Consider the following 22349-nt stretch of genomic DNA (forward strand, 5'->3'; position numbering starts at 1 on the left):
TCTTTGCTCAAAGTCTTTTAGGTGTATCATGGCATTTTCCTGAGAAATAAATCCCTATTTTATCAAAGGAGAAACTGAGATACAGAGACATCAATTAACTTTCCCAAATCCCACAGCAGAGAAGTGGCAGAGCCAAGATTTTGATCCAGGTAGCTGACCCCACAGCCCCCTCCCCCCTTTTTAAAGTTTTTATTTAAATTCCAGTTAGTTACCATAGAGTGTGATACTAGTTTCAGCTGCACAATAGAGTGATTCAACACTTCCATACAACACCCAGTGCAGAGCTCCTTTTGTTAAGCACTAAACAAAACCATCTTCTTGCTCATTGCCTCAAAATAATGAGCATATTTATCTCTGAGCGGTAGCAGTAAGAATGAGTTTTCTTTTCTCACTTTCAAATTTTCCTTTTTTTTATTTATTCATGTTTTCTAGTTTTTCCACATCGAGGCATACGATCTTGAACATAATTTATAACAACGAAAAATTTGGCTGACCGTGCAGTGAAAACAGTTGCTATGTTATAGAGAAAATGTGCAGAGAGATAATAAAATGCTAATGCGAGGAGCTGTGTGAACTCAGCATGAGCTCGCTTCCGGACTCTCCACTGATGGGACACTCAGGGACATGAACCCATCCCCGTGCTGCCAGCTATCCCAGCTACAGCCACAGCCACCACTGATGCTATCATGATTTAAATGCTTACAAGATCTCTTCATGAATTTAGAAGGAGATGTGACCAAGAATAAATAGGAAGCCCTGGCTGTTGGGGCTGTTTTCTTGGGAGGAATCTACAGCGTGATTTCCAAGTGAAAACATTCAGGTTCGAGCTCTAAGGCAGCACTAGGACCAGGCGCTAGGTGTACCCCACGCTGTGCTGTGCAGCCTGGAACTGGGAGTTCCTCTCTCTCTGCTCTGTCTTCTGGGTGTCTGAGAAATCTGGGTCACTCAATCACATGGCTGACCCACATTTACAGAAACCCAGCCTTCCCATCCTATTAGAGAAACAGCAGCTCCGTGGAAGCAAGCTTTATGAATAACTAAATTTACAGATAAGTCCGTTTTAATTAGCTAGAGAAGAGGACCACCTCCCCCCATTCTTTCTTCCAGACAAAGCCAACGCTGGTTTTTCTACATCAGCACATCTGTAAACAGCTCCCGGTCTCTTCCACTGTGCTGATTAGCCCACTTTAAATTCCTTTTGAATATCATTAATTTGCTTTCCTCACTTAAAAAAAAATCTATACATCAGAAGGGCATTGCTTTTGAAGCCTCAATTTTCGAGGGATGACGGGCAGTGGGCAATGTCCCAGATGCCTGGCACTCCAGCTTCTGCATGTGCTTAAATTTGGCTCTCTTCAGATTTTTACAAGGAATCACCACATCAAGGGGTGGCGGCGCCAGGAGGAATAGTTTAAACCAGTTGTGAGTTGAAATTCTTTGCTGCAGTTTCATGGTCAGAATTCTGAGACACCTATATTCCTACTACCCTCTTTCCTTTTTCTAGGAATGAACTCCCTGAGAAATAGGATTTTGTCACTTAAATGTGCTATAGTAATTCCTCCTCTTTTTGGTAGCAACCCTCTACTTGTTTCCTCCCTGATGCATGAGAGATACAGGTAAAGTATCGGGGCCATCCATTTAGCAATAACAGGAGGAGGGAGCATTCAGTTAAGAAGTGAGGGATGGCCAGTTAGAGGCTTTTCAAGATTTTTACAAGGAATACCCATCTCTATACCCTTCCCAAAAATAAGTGGTGCAAAGGTGTCCATCTCCCACTTCCCATCACATAAAGAGAGAGGCTGGCATTAATGACTCCTCACACTTGTATCTGTACATTTTCCTATGGAGAGGGGAAACCTCTCTGTAAAATGCATGTGCATTTCTTTGTCAGGCTGTCATGACTCCTGGACAGTCTCTTACAATCTGAGTGTTCCAGATGAACTACCCAAAACAAATTTCTGATTCAAATCTGTATCTTTGGATCAACAGGAAAAGTGAGAGCTTGCCCAAATTAATCTTACTTTTCTTCTTTTTAAAAATTTTATTTTCCCTTCTCTTTTTTTCTTTCCTCTTTAAAGATGTGTTTGCTAAACTGGCAGATTGGGGGAATTCTGTAGATCTAGTAGAGCTGGCTGTCAGCAAGGCATTTGACAAAATCTCTCATGAGATCCCAGAGGACAAGACAAGGAAAATGTGGGCTGAATGACAAGCCAGGGAAAGGGGGCTTAAAACTGATTGAATTTCAGTACACACAAGGCAGTGTCAACCTGGAGAGAAGTCTCCAGTGGCTTGCCTCAGGGCTCTGAATTCAGTCTTGTATCTGTCAACATTTTTCCTAATGACTGGGATTAGGTCATGGACATCTCACCAAATTTTTACATGACTCAAAACCAGGAGGGACAACAAACATGCTGGATGACAAAGTTAGGCGCAAGATGACTTCAATAGGCTAAGATGGTAATTCTCATAGTGTGGTTGTTGTGTACATCATCCGTATCTGAATCATCTGATTTAAAGTGAATCTTCTGGTTTAAAATGCAAATGCCTGCCCCCCCCCCACCCCACCCCACCAACACACACCTGCTGACTCATGGCAGACCACTCTAAGAAACACTGAACCAGAACAGTCACTGAAAACAGTAGATCTGGGCCTGTAATTTGGTGTGTCCATTGAACATCCTTCTGGAAACGTACACAAAAAAGGCCATCAAACTATGGCTATCTGGAGAATAGCAAAACCTGAAGAAGGAAAAAAACCTCCAGAAAGTACTTTGTTGCTGTTGTGGCTGTTGTTTTAGAAAGGGAAAGACCAAGGAGTAGCTCTTGAAATAAATTTAAGCTGGAGTTTGACAGGCATCTGAGTGGTGGCAGAAGGACGAAAGCCAAGTGACACTCTGGAGGGACGTGGCAGTTCCTTTCTGGGTTTCCATCGTGAGGCAGCTCATAATGGGCCTCCTTCTAAACAAAAGGTGCCCTTCTAGGAGAAAGCACCTGAGCAGGTAACTACAGGAGCTTTGTCACTTTAATACCAACCAGATTTACCAAGTGAAAATTGAAGAAAATACAGAAAAAAATACAATGTAAATATTGCTTATTCCTGAAAATGATACTCTAGCTAACCCTCCACTGAGTTGCAGTGATTTTTATATTTTCAATACCAGTTCTGAAATCCACTTGTAAGGGCCAGTTTAAGCCTCATGCAACTTTTAAACTTGAAGACATTAAAAATACATGTGAAACCATGTTTTTTTACTATTAAATAACTGGAACTTGATATTAAAATCTGGAATCAAAGGAAAACCCAGCTCTTGCCCCTTAATACAAGGCGTTTTGGTGAAGTCTCCAGTCTCCTAACATAATTTGCAATTTGATTTAAGCCAAAGAGGTCAATTTTCTCCTTGATATCCTCGCATTTATCTGGCCCTCTGAAGGTAACTAATACTACAATGAAGAAGCAACAAAAACTCATAAAGCATAAAGTCTGCTGAAGGGACACAAACTCCAATGTTTGAGAAAAAGATAGCATCTCATGTTTCCTTCCGTTTTTAATGCTTGGTACTCTCATTTTCCCATAATGAACATTCGATGTTTCAAAAGTATTTCCCTTAATGAAAAAAAAATGGAATGGGATACTTAAAATAGGAGATTAATCCATAAATTTCCCAGACTGTCACTAGGATTCACCAAAAGAAATTTTAAAATGAAAAAAAATATATAGTTCATCAATTAATTATCCCTCAGCTAGCTGCCTATCTGCTTGAGCAAAAATATATGAGTTTACATCTTAAAAGTCAGATCAAAGGTGCTTTAGAAAATTAACATCTTTCTTTTATTACAAAAGGGAAGATAAATCAAAATGCAGTTTTATTCTTGAAACTCACCTCCTGGATTTATGATAACATAAAAGAAATCCCAGTCCCTAAGATCCTACCTTCTCTTTTAACATTGGGGTAATTGAATCATGTTGCATTCCGTTCTTTACTACGGCTATAATCTACGCTTACAAAAAGCAAATACAGAAGACACGAAATAGACCGGTGGTTGCCAGGTGCTGGGGAGAATGGGGAATAGGGAGCTGGGTACTCAAGGGAGGAAGTAGTTGTGTGGTACTACATTCACAGTTTTGAATGTACAACATTGTGAATGTACAACTCTAAAGGTACTAAATGCCACTGAACTTGGCACCTTAAAATGATTAATTTTGTGTTATGTGAATTTCACTTCCACAAAACAAAAAACAAAAATAGGCATATTCCAAGGTTTCCCTAAGTACAACATCCCATCAGCAGCTCATTGACAGCGAAAAGTCAGCTAAGGGCATGAGGGCATGTGGTAGGACTCTGTTATGGCACCCACTCGTGAAAATGTGACCCTGTGTCTTTCCCAACTCATAGGCAAATCCTAGCTGCTAAACCAAAGACTGAAGCACTGCCAAGAGGTTCTCCCTTCAAAAGAGAGTTGGCCTAGGGGTGAAAGGATCTGGGTTTGGCCTCGGCATTATGAAGGGAGCTAAATATGCTGTGTATCCTTGTCTCTGAAGTGGGGACAATTATTCCTCACAGGGTGGCTGTGAAGATCACATGGGCAGTCCCTCACATGATGGAGCATACACAACATGATGTCCTTTGGGGTGTTCAAGAAAGAAGAAAGGAAACAACTGTATAAACCACAGCTGGAGGATCAAGCAGACAGCCAAGTCTGACTGGAGGAAGATGACAGGGACATACAGAACCGATTGAGGACCACAAAACACTGAGGGCCACAGAGAAGTGGAATGTTCACATACCAGCTCCAAACTGTTCACTCTAGGCATTAGCAAGATACACCATAAGTAAGAAAGGTTAACCACAAATTGGGATTTTGAAGATGAGATCCTCTATGTGACAGGTGCATATGCACTTTTGTTTTAAAATTTAACATTTCCTATATATGATCCCTGTTATAAAAGTTAACACCACTTATTTTGAGAACAAGACCTCACCTGTAACTAGCCTCCTTAAACACACATATGCATGCGCACACATACACTCAAGAGTCTGATTAAACGATGGAATTCCAACCCAACAATATCATCAAGTGATGGCACTATCCATCTTGTTGTCTCTCACAGTTACTTCCTCTAAATAATCTTGCAGTTAATGACCTAATCAATCCCTTTGAGCTGGCCTTCAACTTCATCTAACCTCACAGCCCCACTCTAGGACATTAATCTTCCAGAACCTGGTTTGAGTCTCCTTGAGTTTCTTCCTTATATGGATAGAACTAAGAAGCTCACATTCTTACACTCCAAAGACTCTTTTCTAGTAATTTTAGCATTTCTGAAATAGTAACAAATAGAAAGTTTGAACCTAAATGAAAAAAATCTTGATTTTTTTTCTTTAGTACTTAGGATATTTTTGATCATATTTGTGAAGATTCTGGCCCTGAATATGAACAGATGTGGACACCAAAGCCAAGAGCTTACCTGCAAATCTTTCTATTATTTATTCATAAGAGTCTCCCAGCTATCAGAAAATAAACAGTCCCAGTCCAAAGTTTCAGGCGTTTTTCTCATCTACAGTCAAGCAAAGTGATTTTGACAAGGCAAAGATAGAATAATCCCCCTTGGTCTGGATTACCACCGAAGAGTCTTAGAATTGCCTGATATATACAGAAGAGATGATTTCCTGCTGGTGGGGACAATTTTCTTGGCCCCATCCAACAGGGTAACTCCATCAAAAGTTGTGTGTGTTACCTGTCAGAAGAAAAATGAAGCCATGGCTCAGCAAATACAGAAATGTTAGATAAATGAATGCATTTGTGTTTACACTTATGAAAGTCTGACGGTAAAGGGCAGGTGCTACTGATCATCAGTAATGCCCATTAAATTCCTTTTGGAGTGAGGAAGCTGAAATAAATATATAAGGAATAGAAACACTGTGCTCTATGCTATATATAAAATAACTCATTTAGTATGAATTAATTGGTTGTGGATCAAGCTTTAAAACTATGGTTTCTCAAGGAGAAAGAGTATTTCTTCATGAACAAGAAGACTGAATGAAAGAGAAGATCAAATATTATTTTTTGCAATTTATTTGAGAGAGAGTGCAAGCAGGGGGAGGGACAGAGGGAGAGGAAAAGGAGAGAGAGAATCCCAGTTGAGTGTGGAACCCAATGCAAGGCTCACAACCCTGAGATCATGACCCTGAGATCATGAGCTGAGCCAAAATCAAGAATCAGATGCTGACTGAGCTACCCAGGCACCCCGAAATGAGACAATTTCTAAAGAAGTCAGAAAATTCTTGTCTACAGAAAGCATATGGATGGGAGGGCAATAGAAAGGTCACAAGACCAAAGACCTAACTTGGAAAAACACTAAAGTACTTTTGCAAAGATAAATCAAAAAGGGCAGTGCATATAAAATAGAAGTTGAAGGACCTGAAGATTAATATATTAACAACATCTCTAAGAGAGGAGTTCTTAAAGAAGAAATTCGAGGTTCTTGGCACATTGAAAATAACATGAACACCTTATATAGAAAACTGTTGCTGGAAATGAACCCAAAGTTCCAAATGGGATCTGGGAAGCAGCACCTGCTGAAGCTGCCTGGTGAGCTGAACTTATCAGTAATAGGCTTATCGGACTTTATTGAAAGATAGAAGTGAAGAAAGTTAATAAAAAAAAAATTATGTTGAGGACTAAGTCCATCAGAAAAGCAGCCTAAGAATTGGCCCAGAGAGCTTTAAACACACTGTAAAAGAACGAGCCAGGTGACAAGAAAGCACTGGAGGGGCGCCTGGGTGGCTCAGTAGGTTAATCTGACTCTTGGTTTTGGCTCAGGTTATTATCTCATGGGTTGTGAGATCGAGCTCTGGCATCAGACTCTGAGCTCAGCAGGGAGTCTGCTTGGGGATTCTCTCCCTCTGTCCCTCTCCCAAGCGTGCATGTGCTCTCCCCCTCTCCCTCTCTCTAAAATAAATAAGTAGGGCAGCCCTGGTGGCTTAACGGTTTAGTGCCGCCTTCAGCCCAGGACCTGATCCTGGAGACCCGGGATCAAGTCCCACATCGGGATCCCTGCATGGAGCCTGCTTCTCCCTCTGCCTGTGTCTCTGCCTCTCTCTCTCTCTCTCTCTCTCTTTCTCTCTCTCATGAATAAATAAATAAAATCTTTTAAAACAATAAAATAAAATAAAATAAAATAAAATAAAATAAAATAAAATAAAAAGTAAATCTCTCTTTTTAAAGAAAGCACTGGAAATCTGAAATGACTGCATGTATAAGAAAGTGATAGGCAGCTCCACGAACATTTTGTTGACTCTGTTAGGAAGAAAGAAGCCATAAGCTACTTACTATGGAGTCAATGAGATGAATAGAAAATGATTGAAAACCAAATATATTTTAAAATGTAAGCTATTATCATTATTTTTGCCATTTCCTTAAATGGCTGGGGAAAAAAATAAACCCCAAACTCCAGTATTTGACTAAAGCTCCTCATAGATCATCTGTATCTTAATTTCCTTTGTCTACATATACATTATTCAAAGCTTTGAACCACAGAAGAAAAAAGAAGGTAATGGAACAAATCTCCACATGCTCAGAGGTGAAGCTGATGGCCAGGAAACATATCTCCATCTAACCTGACCTCCAGAAAGGAATGAAACAGAAACAGAGAGTAGCATTTGAATATACACAGCCCAGCTTCTCCTTCTCTTTCTCTTTTCAAAAGTACCTACTCAGCAGTGATCATATGCCAAGCTCTGACCAGGAAAGGCACAGGACACAATGGTGCATATTTATTTAGAGAAATACATCCTGCCTTCAAGGAGCTTACAATCAAGCAGAAGGAATAAGACAAATATGCTGCTAACACTGAACAAAAATAGAGTATTGCCAGGGTGTGACTAGCAAGGCCTATACACCCATATCTCAGGCACACACAGCAATTCTAACAAAACCAGCTGCTCTCATACAGAGAGTTAGAAGCACCAGTTGGAGAGTTTGGTAGCATAAATGTCAACTGGAAAAGTTCTATCATTTGCTCTTTGAGCAGCTGAACAAAATATCAATACAGACAGCATAGTCTGAATATGATTTAAAATAACTGGGCAACAGTTTTTATTTCCCAGGTATATGTGGAGCACAGCTGAATTTTTAAAAATCATCCTGTATAAATAAGCAAGGAAGTTTAACCACCAGGAATAACTCTTGTTCCCGGATAAATATTCCTGAAAGAAAAATTATTCAGACTTGGAAGACAAATTGCTCAAATTGCTAGTCCTAAGAAATCACACATTCATAAACACAAGAGGTAGTATGATATGTAGGAAAGATGAGGTATTTGGTCAAGTCCCTAAACCCCGGGTGCCCCAGTTTTCTTACTTACAAAGTGTGAAGAGGATAGATCACTCACAGGGTGCCTGTGACAGTAAAATAAGATGATGCATGCAACATCTTAAAATTTTTAACCATTATATGTTCTCTTCAGGTTGCTGTTGCACGGTCATAAGCATCTCTTCCTGCATGTGAGCTCTTGCTGGGTTTCATCCATTTTCTCATATTCAGACAGTAGAGAATGCACAGGTTTGAAATTTTGAAGCCTCAATGTTCTGAAGCCTTTAGAGCTGCTTCCAATTGAAAGTCATTTTTAATGTTCACTGAAAGGAATTTACACTGTATTTATGGCCTGGACATAATCATTACCTTCCAATAAAAATGACTCATTAAATAAAAAGCAATTTTCACCCATGAGCTCTTAGGATATATTTGCTTACTTACGGAAATCCAATAGCCCTTGCTCAATAATTTCTGCATTTCTCAGTACAATTATTTGGGGTTCATATGTCTATTCAGGATTCACCAAGTCAGAGTAACTCAGAAACACTAAAAGAAAACAGTAACAGCAAACACCCAAGTGAACAAAACCACACTTGACTATCCAAAATGGGAGATTCTAGGATCCATCTGAGAGAGAGAGAAAACTTCTCATCTTTATTTACCTTCTGGTGAGAAGCCAAAACACAGAAAGGCTAGTGATTCCAACCTCTTTATTAAGAATCCCATGTGCCAACTGGGAATATTTCCCTGCAACAGAGAGAAATCTTGAAAGCAACAGGCCATCTACCCAAACCTGGTTACCAAGCTCTGCATGTAAAGTTAGCATTCGAGGTCCCCCGAATGATGAACTCTTTGCCCAAGAACCAACACCATATTCCTGTTTTTCATATGGGCTGCTTTCCCACTTGTAGCTGTCTGCCTGAAAACAAAACTGCTTGAAACAGTATTATACAAAGCAGACAATTTAATTTTACAAAAGGCTGGAAATTTGACCTCACAGCTGGAGAAACTGCATTGTTTTGAATGAACAAAAGAATGCAGAAGCCTCTCTTTCACACCCACCCCTATCTAAGTGGTCTGGCCAGTCAATCCCAGCAAAGAATTTCCAATATCCCAGAGTTCACATGTGGAAGCCAGCGTACCAGAGGGCATCACTTCATTCAACACACCCCGGCCCAGGAGCCACAGGGAGATGGTTTGTATTTGTTCATGTTTTTAATAGCTCCCTAATATTTTATAATGGCAATGCTACTGTTTCTCATTTTAGTGTCTAATGTTTTAATGTTGGTTTTATTTATCTTCCCCAAAACAACACAATAATTGCAGAGTAGAAAAACCACTTTGGGAAAAGGAGTGTTTGTATATACTAATGATTTAATTTAAAGAGTTCTGTGACTAAAAACTGAGGATGAGGGATTAAAAAAAAAGTGTTTTCATCTTTGCTTCAAATGTTAGGTATGATGTTTTTAGGTCAGTAGAAAACAGAATGTAAAAGATTAAGTTGTAAAACTCCATAAAGGATGATCATCTAAAAACTTCCCATGTATGAAATGCACACAGAGTCAACTATAACATCAGCCATTCTAGTAAAAGGTGATGATGTTTCTTACAGCCAAGCCAGTAACCATACCTCTTGGCAATAAATATGGTTAACGATGACAACCCAAAACATCAAAAACATCTCCTGAATTGTGAAGACAGCTCTGAGCAAAACAGTACTCATGCTTACAAGTCCTGAATCCAAGGCTCCCTGATGAGCTGTAGGGCCATGGAAAAGTCACTCTTCTCAGGAAGTCTCATCTTCCTCATTTGTCAACTCAGAGCAGTGGGCTAACTGTGCTCCAAAGAATCATTAAAGAGTTTTTATTTTTTAAAAAATGTATTTACTTAAGAGAGCAGAAGGGGCAGACAGAGAGGGAAAGAGAATCTCAAGCAGACTTCACACTGAGCATGAAACCCCAACTCAGGACTGATCTCATTATCCTGAGAGGAAACCAAGAGTCAGATGCTTAACTGACTGGACCACCCAGGTGCCTGCCCCAAAGAGTTTTTAAAAATCCAGTTCAAGGCCTCACGCAGCCACTCAGAAGTGCGTGTGCACATGTGTCCACCTGTGGGAGGGATCAGGTGGGGAAGGATCCTCCTCAAGGTGATCTTCATCTTCAACACCTAAGGGAAGCCATGGCTCTCCAAGTTCTATCAGTGAAGACACATGACAGCAAATCATCAGGGAGGCATTCCATTTGGTATCTAAGAGAGATGATAATGTGATTTCCTGGCAGGAGGATTGTTAATTGAAAGATCTGACAACAAACTGATTTATAGACCCATGCAGCATTATATCTTGTCTTCTGTATGGATTCTTCAGAAAGTAAACCTGGCATTTTAGACCTCATTCAATCACATAAGCAGCCCAAGAATCATGGATTGCTTAACTATGTATAACCAGATCTGACTCCCAAACCCACCCCTCCCTGCTTCCTAAAAATCTTTCATATTGTTTCTGGAACTCAAGGTGTTTTTTGAAAACACCACACAAAGTTTTTGAAAATATCTGGAAAGTGAATTTAATTTTCCATGTAGACAAGGTTCACAGTATTCTGCAGAAATGGTGATGGTATGAATGGTACTGGAGACCAACATGAATGAGATTGTTACACAAATTGATGCACAAAATAAACTGGAGAAATCTGAGCAAAAAGTTGACACTGGCCTATTTTGTATCCTCAGGTTGGCTTAGTGGGAGCTCCAGCTTGTGCTGTATCAGCTATAAAGAATATGAATCTTCCTGAGAACTCAAGAAATATGAACCTTAGGTGACATCAGTATAAAAGTGCCAAACCTAGCCTCTTTTAAAGAAAAACTTAAGTGGCTAGTCCCAGGTAAAATCCAGGGGGAAAGTCATCCAAGTACAGTCTATAGTTGTTTACAAAAAATAAGAAGAGGAGAAAAAAAAAAAAAAGAAGAGGAGAATCTTAACTTTTGCTCTTGGATATAACGCAAGGTACTGTATAGAAGGTGTGTAAAATCAGTATGGAAGTTCAACATTGCTTTTCTTGCTCAATGATTTTGAAGAAATTGAGTCTTTCCAGTGTGATATTTCTCTTTCTTTTCTAAACTACATTCCTATGTCCACCTAGGGCATGCCTCTATGTATTGGCTACTACTACATATTGGCTACTACTCAAAGTATTGAGACCTTTCTTTAAATTACATACAACTGAAAATGCCAGGGTTTAGCATGGATCACGAGTGCAGCACTACATAATTCCTTGCAATTTGTCATAATTGGTAAAGAAGCAAATATGTACTGCATGCAAACATTATAGCCTCTTTCTCTTAGTTTAAATAACTCCAAGGTAATGAGACTTCTAAAAGAAAATCCAGTTCAATTATAATTTTAGCAGAAAGTATATTAATTTATTGTAACTCCTTGAAAATACCTGAATGCTTTATCATCCCCATCAGAATGGAAGTCCTCTGAGTAAGGGACCAACCTCCATGTCAGCAGCTAGGACACAGCAGACACTCAATCCAATAGATTTAAAGACAATAAAATCAATGATAATAAAAATACAATTGCTACAAAACCATACTCAGAAAAACAGGACTCCATAAGGAAGATGGGAAATAAGTATAATTAATAAGAGAAGGGGCAGTAAAAAAGTTGTTCCTCTTATGAGGTAGGTGTGCTGGAGTTAAAGGACATCTAGATGGGGTACATCTACAGTAAGCCTTTTGATTAACTGGAAAATACTTTTAAACAGGATACTTCAGCATTTAACAAATCTGCACTTATAATAATTGTCTCTCATATTATATTCTCCCTACAGTTAGTTCATAGTGGTTTTGTTAATTACCTGAGTATGTCTGTGGCAATCAACCAAGTTTGCTCCCCATTTTTATTGCCTTCTCACATTGAAATAACCAGCTTACAAATCTAAAAGTCCTTCAGGACATTATCAAAAGGTTGTCCTCTTAGGATGCCTTCTTTGGAATCCACTATCATCTGTTACACTTTCTTTCTCCCTTACTTGCATTACTTTTCTGCTTAGCACTTAACTCCACCTGACACACATTATACTTATCTTTTTTTTTCTTTTTTTTTTTCTTTTTTTTTTTTTCATTATACTTATCTTGACTATTATCTACTTCCCCGTTCGAATATTACAAAGAAAAGGACTTCTGTCCATTTGGTTCACTGGTCTAATTCAGTGCCTAGAACAATGCTTGGCACAGAGTTGGTGCTCAACTAATATAATAAATATGATATAACATATAACATATCATATAAATTATGTATAACACATATACTACTGTAGTTATTTTATATTATAAATTGTATTATATATGGTGCGTTTGTTATATTGAATACATTTACGTAGTCTACATTATATGTTACATAATATAATGTACAATGCCTATTATAATGATTGTATATTCCAGATATTCCCTTTCAGCTCCTAACAACAGAGGCACATGAGGAAATGGGCTGCAGAGAGTGGGGTGGAGTGGCATTTTTCTGGGAGATCCCAGATGTGCAGACCCCAAGAGCAACGTAGGGTCAGGACAAGAGCCAGGCTGCAGAATAAGACAATATGAGTCGAAGCCTTGGCTCTGTTACTTACTAGCTCTGTGCAATTGGGCAAGTTATTTAACCTCTCTAAACTTCAGTTCCAGCAGTCATAAATCTGGGATAATAACACTACCTGCCTCATAAGTTTAATGCGAAGATTGAGTGAGCTCAAGTACGAGAAACACCCTGCAGAGCATCTAGCAGAGAGCAGACCCTCCTTGAGTGCTGAGAGTGGGGATGCTGCTGAGGAGGAGGATAACGAAGGTGATTATTACTCTGTGACAAGGAATCAAGATGGGGAAGTCAGTTCAGCAGACAAAACTCTCAGAAGACCCTCCCCCCTTCCAGCTCCTCTACCTCCCTTTGCATTTCCAGCCCATGAGTTCATGAACACGCATTTGATAAAACAGCACTCAGATGTCACATGCTCACAAGAAAGGAGAGAGACTAAAAAGACATTTTGCCCACATCAATCGAAGAATACAAAGTGCTGGCACTCTTCCCTTGTAGTTCTAAGGGCCAGGGAAACAGGAATCACAATGCCTTGACAAATCAGAGCCTTTGGGAAATGTGTCATTTTGCGTAGCTGAGTTCTCTAAGTGTTTGAGCATCTGCCCAGGTAGGCATTACAATTGCATAGGTTGAGTTTTGCTTCTTTAGCTTTTGTGGTTTGGGTGAAAAATCTTTCCCAGATACTCACCTTCCGTGCCCAAATCCAGTTTGTGCGGTGCCAAGATTTGCTCAGCCCTGCCCATTTCACCAGGCCTCAACCTGTCCCCTACCTTCCCAACAGGAATGCCTGCTACTACAACAGAAAAATGTGGGCTTCCCCCCCAAACCCTGAGCACTGCCAGGTAAAAGAGAACATGCCAACAAAGCACTGGTTTCTTCCAGTTGTCCAGTCACAACAAGCGCAACACAGAAGAGTTGAGGACTTAATGCCCGGGTGGGCAAAGCTGCTCAGTAAGAGGTCAAGAATGGGAAAGGGCCAACAGGGGAACTGCTTATCCTCCCTTCCAGGTCGAGTAGTCTAAGATGTAGCATTTCTAGTGGCCTCCCTGGAGACACAGGGAGCCTGAGAAACACACTGGGTTTTGTCGTGAAGCTGTAACCAATTTAATAATGTATCAATTTATATTTGGTCTCCCTTCCTTCAGGCTTGGCTTCCTTTTCCCTCCACCCTCACCCGAGCTCCCCTGGGATCACACCCTTAATAAAACATTAGCCTGCACTGTAACTTTCGCCCCAGGGTCTGTTTTCTAGGGAGCTGGGCCTCTCCAATGATTGGGGCTCTTCTGTAATGATCAGTTATTATACCGCGTGGTAATGAAGCGATGGGCTCCCTCTGGGTTATAGCCCTTAAGGAGACACTTAGGGCTGTTTATCCAGAGAGTGTCTGAAGTGTAGTGATTAAGAGCTTAGACCCAGTGCTGGCCTGCCTCATTTAAATCCTAGCTCTAGCAGGGCTATGAGATCTTGGTCAGTCATTTAAAATCTAGCTTTTGTTTCCTCATCCAGAAGATGTGGATAGGAAGAGTACCACCTCATGGAATCCTTGTGAAAAGCAAATGAGTTAATACTTATTTAATGTCTGGCATTTAACAAACACACAATGTGGGTTAGCTACCTATTTCTCTCGCTGTCCGATTACAGACAGGGTAACAGGGTTACTTCTCACTGTCGTTATTAAGCCTTTTCTCTACAGCAATATCTCTGCTTTGCAATTTCTAAAATACTGTATGACAGGGATCAGGAAGTATAGCTTATTAGAATTATGTGCAAAGTAAAAGTAAGTAAGGTCTGGGCAAAAAACAAGAGTTCAGAGATGTTAGCGCAAATTCTTTTTAAAGGCTATTTACAAGGCTTCCAACAGCAATTTTTTGCTTACATCCTAATTCTTGAATGTACCCTACCAAATTAGGAAGTTCCCAATTAGCAAGGTATTACTACTATACATTATGCAGCTGTGCTGTATCACTGTGGAATATAGAATCCTAACTTAGCATTAACACCCTGAAGTATGTACACTATCCTACTTAAGAAACACAAGAATTTAGTGACCATAAATGGAATTCTCACCCACTCCAATCGTGATTATTCGCCCTTTGGGGGAACAGTATAGATAGGACTACACCTGCATGTTTTGCAACTATAACAATGTTTTTCTGAAATTGTTATCCAAAACTAAATCACTGTGTTTTCATTTCCAAGCTCGTTCGGTTTAACCATGTGGTGAACATTCCTCTAGAAGTATCCTCAAGGGGTGAGAGAGAAATATATCAACTCTACCCAGGTCTGGGGAGAGATGTGTGATCTGCATGAAGGTGGGCATGGACTTTCCGGAGAAGACTTTAACATTATGTTTCATCTCCATGACCTCAATCAGGATCTCAGGGCCTTATCCTGGCTGATATGATATCCCAAGTATAGAATTCCCTGTCAAAACTAACCTCAAGTCAATGTGGAGTTTTAATAATTTCAGGACTTTATCAGGTTCCAGTCAATGAAATCAGAAACATCCTATCAATGCCAGCAGCCCATGGGGAGGTAAATTGCTGTGAGGTGTGCTACTGATATATACATTAGAATAGCAATAAATTAGATTATCTATATAAATTTTATTATTTTTTTCTATATAAATTTTAATATTAATGTGGACATGATGGTTCAACGAAAACCCTCAAGATTTAGGGGAAATCCCCAAGTCATGATTTTAGGGTACAGATAAGGAGTCTAAATAAAAGAACTCTGACAGTTACTAGCACAGCTCTCGAAGGCCCTTTTAATTTGTTTCCGGATCCTGGTGTATCTTATCATTGAATTCTCAAATGGGTGCTATAAAAGAGAGTGGGTCCAAGGAACAGTGCAATTCTCTCACCAGGCAATTGCTCCAAAAAGGCAGTGAGCTCAAGACACTAAACATCTTGACCTTGCAGATTTCCTAGTCATCAAGTGCTGCTTTGGATACAGAACTTCCAAAGCACCTCCTTGAGATACTTGGACACACTAGGGAGCTGAACCCACTCACATGCAGCCTTGATCTTCTATCCTATGGTTCAAAAATACCAGAGTGGGATAAAGATCTTAAACCTGGTGCAAGTGTCACTGGCACCAACCTCAAATCAGGACTAGCCTTTGTGGTCTGGTCCAGCTCAGTCATTCCCTACATTGACCTTGAAGCCCTTCTCTCAGAAAAAAAAAAAAAATGTTCATTTACTAGCATTGGTAGGCAGATGCTAATTTAACATGAAGCTATCATACTCAAAGCTTCCAAGCCCCAGGGAGGACCCTAGCAATGTTCACGTGGTTATACATTTTTATACATTTTTTGCAAAAGTAATATATTTCAACCACAATAATTTAAAACTTCTTTCTCTTTCCCCTCCAACTTCTCCTCTATTACATTTTGCATCATCAGATAGGATGGCTGCAGGCATAAGGCAGAATTGAGTTAAGGACATGTTTAGTTTGCATTCAGTAGCATATATTTATGTGGTTCCCCATCAATTCCAGTTATAGACAAATTGTTGTTAGCTGTCCCAGAGCAGAGATGGCTTCCAAAAACACTCCTACTGCCTACTGGACCGAGAGACCCAACATTGTGGCATGGACACGAAAGCCTAGAACTTATGTTAGTATATGAACATATTCCATGAATGGTCACAATAATGATGACAATTATGGCCAGGGGGAGGAGAAACAGAGCTCAAATGTACAGAGCCAGAAGCTACTTTATGGAAAACTTCCCAATTATTAGATATGTACACTTGTAACTGGAAGACTTGGTTTTTGCCTCCAGAGTCAAAATGAATGTTCTCTCCTGAAATGTAGCATACTAATTATAAACATACCATGACTTTTTTCCTTTTGTTGATTAGATTCCTCAAAATGGAAATTACTGGACTCTTTGTCTAAAGAGTACAGACAAGTAGCAGTATTAGCAGAAAATATATCTGTTATAGCTCATATGAAAAAAAAAATTCAAGAGTTTTTTTTTTTTTTTTTTCAAATTTGACACCAATGTAGAAAATTTACACAGCATTAACAATAACAAGTCACAACCATGGAGTGACGTGCCTAAACTCCCAATAATAAAAAACACATTCTGGGATGCCTGGGTGGCTCAGTGGCTGAGCATCTGCCTTTGGCTCAGGGCATGATCCTAGGGTCCTGGAATCGAGTCCTGCATCGGGCTCCCCACAGGGAGCCTGCTTCTCCCTCTGTGTCTCTGCCTCTCTCTGTGTCTCTCATGAATAAATAAATAACATCTTTAAAACTAAACTAAAATAAAATAAAATAAAAGTCAATCCACCAGCAGTGAAGGAAAATGAAATAATCTTTCTATACTTTCTATAGAAACAATTACACGGGCAGCCCGGGTGGCCCAGCGGTTTAGCGCCGCCTTCGGCCCGGGGCCAGATCCTGGAGATCGGGGATGGAGTCCCACGTTGGGCTCCCTGAATGGAGCCTGCTTCTCCCTCTGCCTGTGTCTCTGCCTCTCTCCCTCTCTCTCTGTGTCTCATGAATAAATAAAATCTTAAAAAAAAATAAACAATTACAAAATTGTTATCCCCTGAAGAGGCAATCAAACCAAAAATGCAACAGAAAGATGTAGGGGAAACAAAGTATTAGAGAGGTATGTCAGGAATTTAATCAACAAAATATATTATTTTTCTAAATTTTGTGATATTTGTGGTGTTTGCTGACGTTTAAACTGGAGAGTTGCTGTGATTTCTATCCTCGGTTCAAATAAATACAGTAATTTTGTAGTCATAAATTTTTACACTTTTCTTCAAAGCAGACACCCAAAATGATACAAAGTATGTACTTCAAGCCTCACAAAACCTGGATCTGTTTCTGGGCTTAGACATTTCGTGACAATTAAGCCTGGCTTATATATCATCATCAACTCACTTTAATGCTCTGGTTATCTCTCATACTGTCTTGTCTCCAATTGGAATTTGTAAAAATCATCCCACAATGCCAAAGGGTGATGCTGAGGCCACAATAAACATGATGAATGACAAGCACAAGGCACTCACTTACTTTGTGTCACTTATGCATCACACAGTTTGCAATTACATGCTTTTCTGTCTCTACTACTAGCCCTTGACTTAATCATCTGTGCATCCTTTTTAGTGCAAAGTACTCTGCCTAAAGGGAATCAATGAACTGCAAATGTGGGTATGAGGGGGAAAAGAGGTGGCAAGAAAAAAGGAAGAAGGGAAAAGGAGGGAGAAGACTCAGACTTTTAAGGAAGCAAGTGGAAAAAACATGAAAATTGTTTAATCTGTATTTTATAAATCTTGGGGATAAATCACAAAGGCTTTATGTTTTCACCATAATATCTTTTAGTGTGTGTGTGTGTGTGTGTGTGTGTGTGAAAGAGAGAGAGAAAGACCTCAATTTTTTAGCTTAATTCCTTCAACTTTTATTCACTTTTTGACTCAAGACATTTCATATTCAATGTTATTTTAGCTCAGTATTACTCTCACCAACATACTGCTTTTTAAAAGCAACTAGAATATTAACTATGTTATGCAAATGAAAATGTGAATTTAATCACAGAGTGGCCCAAGAGGAGCCACTAAATCCTCCAACATCCAAAGAGAAAATTGGAGACTCCTATTATATTCAATAATTCGTATACTAGTGCCCAGAATTTAATATAAATTGAACTGAATCCTACACACAACTCTTTGTAGATTCTGTCTGTCGATAAGACATGCTTTCATAAAAAAAAGACAGGCTTTCATAAAAACCAGCAAGCTAAAAATACAGACTACAGCCCATTTTCATTTTCATTTCATTTTCTTTTCAATGATACATTGTGAATGTTGTGGCATCACATAAATATTTATCAAACTCTATAATTCTTCCAAATGTAATGGTAAATGAAAGTATCCTTCAAAGTACACACAAAACACCTGCAAAAAAACATTTTTTAGAACACTGAAATGAGATGCAAGCTACCAGAAATCAGAACCAGTAACAGATGAAGTAATCATTTGATAGTCTTTGTAACCTCTGCTTATGAGGCTTCTGAGGTGTTACTCTCTGTTAACCTAAGAAATAAAAACAATTCAGCATCACGTCACACTGGGATCCCTGAAATGAAGAGCCAGGCAAACCCCTGAAAATTTTCCTCATTGATAAAAAAGGAAGACTGATTTCAAAGGAAAGAACCACACAAGTTTTCAGATGGTTGGCTTGCTACACTATTTGTCTTCCTCTTCATGGTGGTCATTATTTTTATAATTTACTAGTCATACAGAGGATAAAAGCAGCTCAAACTTGAGACACAGCCCCGACATAATTACAGATTGAGACCAACAATCCTCTATCAAAACCTAAATTGCCTTCAGCCAATAGTTAAGAAAGGGTCAAGAAGAAGGCACCTGCTGAAAAGAATCATAAAAAAAATGCTGTTCATTATTTTCCAGAAGCTTCTAATCCTCTCTCCCACCTGGCTTACATGATAACTGCTAAGTTCATCTGAATGTTGTGCAGTGTTCAGGGCTCCTCTGGGAAACATTATTTTTCCCTTAAAAATTATGATCAAAAGTCTAGAGCTAAGGTTAAAAATCCATAGCCAAGAAAAGTTTCTGCTGTCACTTGATCATAACTTCATTCCTCTGGTCCCAAGTGGAAATTTTAAGGGCAAGCTTGGGCCAAAATTCAATACGCCTCTTTTGACTTAGATAGGTGGAGGTAAAAATATCACCTTGAAAAAAGAACGAGGATGGAGAACGCCTTTTAGTCTGGAATTGTCAGGAATTGCACCAAAGCCACCAAATAACATCCGTCTTACTTCTCAGCTTGTCAAAGAGGAGTTAACATGCAAGTTTGGGGAAAAGAGGCTGGAATGACTGACAGCCAGCCATAAAACAAAATAGGATTTCTGAAATCTCGAAGAAAAGTAAGCTTATGTATTATTATGTTATATAAAGAAATATGCTACTACAGGAATTACCCACCCCTTTAAATACCTGTGCAAGGACTAACAATTTCTGCAATGACAGAAAGCTCATTTTTCTCACAATACCAATTTTCCTATTCCTAGTTTTCATTCACCCCCTCTTGACTATCTGAGGATTAGAGACTACAGGTAAGAGTATTAGACTCAGCACTGGCACTAGTAAATAACTCTTTAGTTGAACTAACTCAATAAAAACTACTCAGTTGTAGAACTTTATTCTTTCCTTGGCCACCAGCTGAAATGTGTCCTTCTCCCTGTAGAAGACCAAGGTACAGCATCACAACATTTGAGAGCTTGAGAGATCCTAGTACCAGACCATCCAGCCAAATCCCTCTTCTTCCCATGTCTGGTGGGAGACGGTCTTCAGCAAAGCAAAAATTGTCTTCTCATTGTAGACAGGACAAGGGAAGTATAAACTAAGTGGGGACACAGAATCTTTTTGTTTCACTTTCTTTTCTTGCAAAATGAGAGTAGTGGATAATTACTATCTGTCTACTCTTTCTCCGGGCCTCCAGTGAAATGTGCCGACACACAGGGCAGTCCTGCAGATATTGGAGTTAGTAGGATTTGCAGGAAAACATCACCCTCAGAAAGATTTTTAAACTTAAAATCTGTTTTAGAAATATTTACATAAAAAATATTTTATCAGTCAGGGTCCTAACAGAGAACAGATGGCATACTCCCAACTGGGTAATTGAGAAGCACTTAATAAACAGATTATTTACAAAGGTGTGGACAAGAATTAGAGAAAATGATGCAGTATTCCAGGGTTGGCAACAGCAGGGAGCTGTTTCTACCCCTAAGAGAATACGGCCAGACCACAGTAACCAGTATGGAAAGAATCAAAGGGATAAATACCCTGACCTAATTCTCCTCTTCTCTACATTCCCAGTGGCAGAACCAACAGGTGTCAGGGAGCAAAGGAGCTGACAGGCCAAGAACTCAGGACCTGGACACAAAGCAGAGAGAAAGGTAGAAAATGGATCTGGAGAGGTAAATGGGAGAGAGCTAGTTCAGATACTGAACACAATTATAAAGTTAAATTTATTTATTTTTGGAATAGTATATACACTAAAAATAATAATTACCTTTACAGTGTTTGGTAAGTGTGAGATGCCTCTTTGGGGTGTCTCTGTGAACCCACGTGTACTTTCAGTCTCCTAAGCCTCTACTGATTCCATCAAAACATTTGGAATAGAGAAAGCATTCTATGCTCGTGTATGTTAGAGAAATGCTGGCTGCAGCTTCAGCTTAAAGAAAGATAAATATAAATGGATCCTATGCCAGGCTATATTAAGATGCAGTGATTATTCACTCCTCTCCATTCCTCTATAAGAGAAATACTCTCTGCCCCATTCCAATGTTGAGCTTTGTCCCTATGGCCTGCTTTGGCTAATGGAATGTTCTGAGCAGAGGTTTTAAGAGGCACCACAAACTTCCATCAGCCCTCCTGAGCTCCTGACCTCTACCCTGAGAACAACATCATGCCCCAGACAGTGGGCCCTCCTTCAGCCTGGGTCCTAGAATGGGAAGGCCAGTGGGGCAGGCTATAATTCAATCCACAGATGCTGCTTCAACTGTTACCCAGACCTGGGAGCAGGAAGAAAAACTGTCCTTTCCCATAAGCCACTGAGATTTTGTGGTTGTTTGTTATGCAGAAATAATACACATGCTTAACAAAGTTACTATGGCATGCTAGGGTGGCAAAGACGGGGTCCCAGGAGATTTGGAGTCCACCGCACTCAGTTCCAGTCCCAGCCTGACAACTCCCAGATGCGTGACCCTGAATGAACAAGCCTCGTGAAACCCTACCTTGCTGGATTCCTGTGACAATTAGAAACAGCACCCACAAAGCACCTAGCACAATGCCTGGCACATAATACATACTTGGTAAACGAAAGAGATTTTATAATTAACAGTAATTGACAGCAAAAATATATTCTCAATGATCAATGATGAATGTGCTGAACTAGAAACTGTTTATCCCGATTAAAAGATTTCTTTAGCTTCAGGTAAATAAAATAATGAAATCATTGCTCCAGTTTGCAGCTTACAAAAGAATCTAATAGAAAATCACAGTTTAAAAAAATACAATGTGCTCTTTCTAAACCTTCTGAAACTTCTGAGTAGTCAAGAATATGAATTCCTGTTGTGTCAAAGAATAAGAATGCATTCTTTGTGAAGGAAAAATGATTAAATTGCATCTTCCAGACTAGCAATTTAAATTGTGATCAAATCCACTGTAGCTGGGGGCCTCCCAGTTAATCCATTTACTGTGAACATTATTAAACATTTATTAAATGCTTTTGCATGGTAAAAAAAAAATTCAAAGGTATGGTTTTGTTCACTGAGTACCCCTCAAAAAAAAAAAAAAATCAAGAACATAAAACTACTAAATGGATCAACTACTCCCAGCATATGCAGTTTCACAAAACAGGAGCACCACAATTACTGAAGCACAGAAATAGATTTTTGATCCAT

General features: G+C 39.4%; 1 protein-coding gene and 1 pseudogene across 5 annotated transcripts in view; one reads left to right on the forward strand and one right to left on the reverse strand.

The window, feature by feature from the left end:
• Nucleotides 1-22349, reverse strand: part of FAT3 (FAT atypical cadherin 3) — a 643002-nt gene that overhangs the window by 472017 nt on the left and 148636 nt on the right. The window lies entirely within an intron of this gene.
• LOC106560156 lies at nt 10415-19758 on the forward strand (annotated as a pseudogene).

The sequence above is a fragment of the Canis lupus genome, chromosome 21 (genome assembly GCF_011100685.1).
Source record: "Canis lupus familiaris isolate Mischka breed German Shepherd chromosome 21, alternate assembly UU_Cfam_GSD_1.0, whole genome shotgun sequence".
NCBI classification, from domain to species: domain Eukaryota; kingdom Metazoa; phylum Chordata; class Mammalia; order Carnivora; family Canidae; genus Canis; species Canis lupus.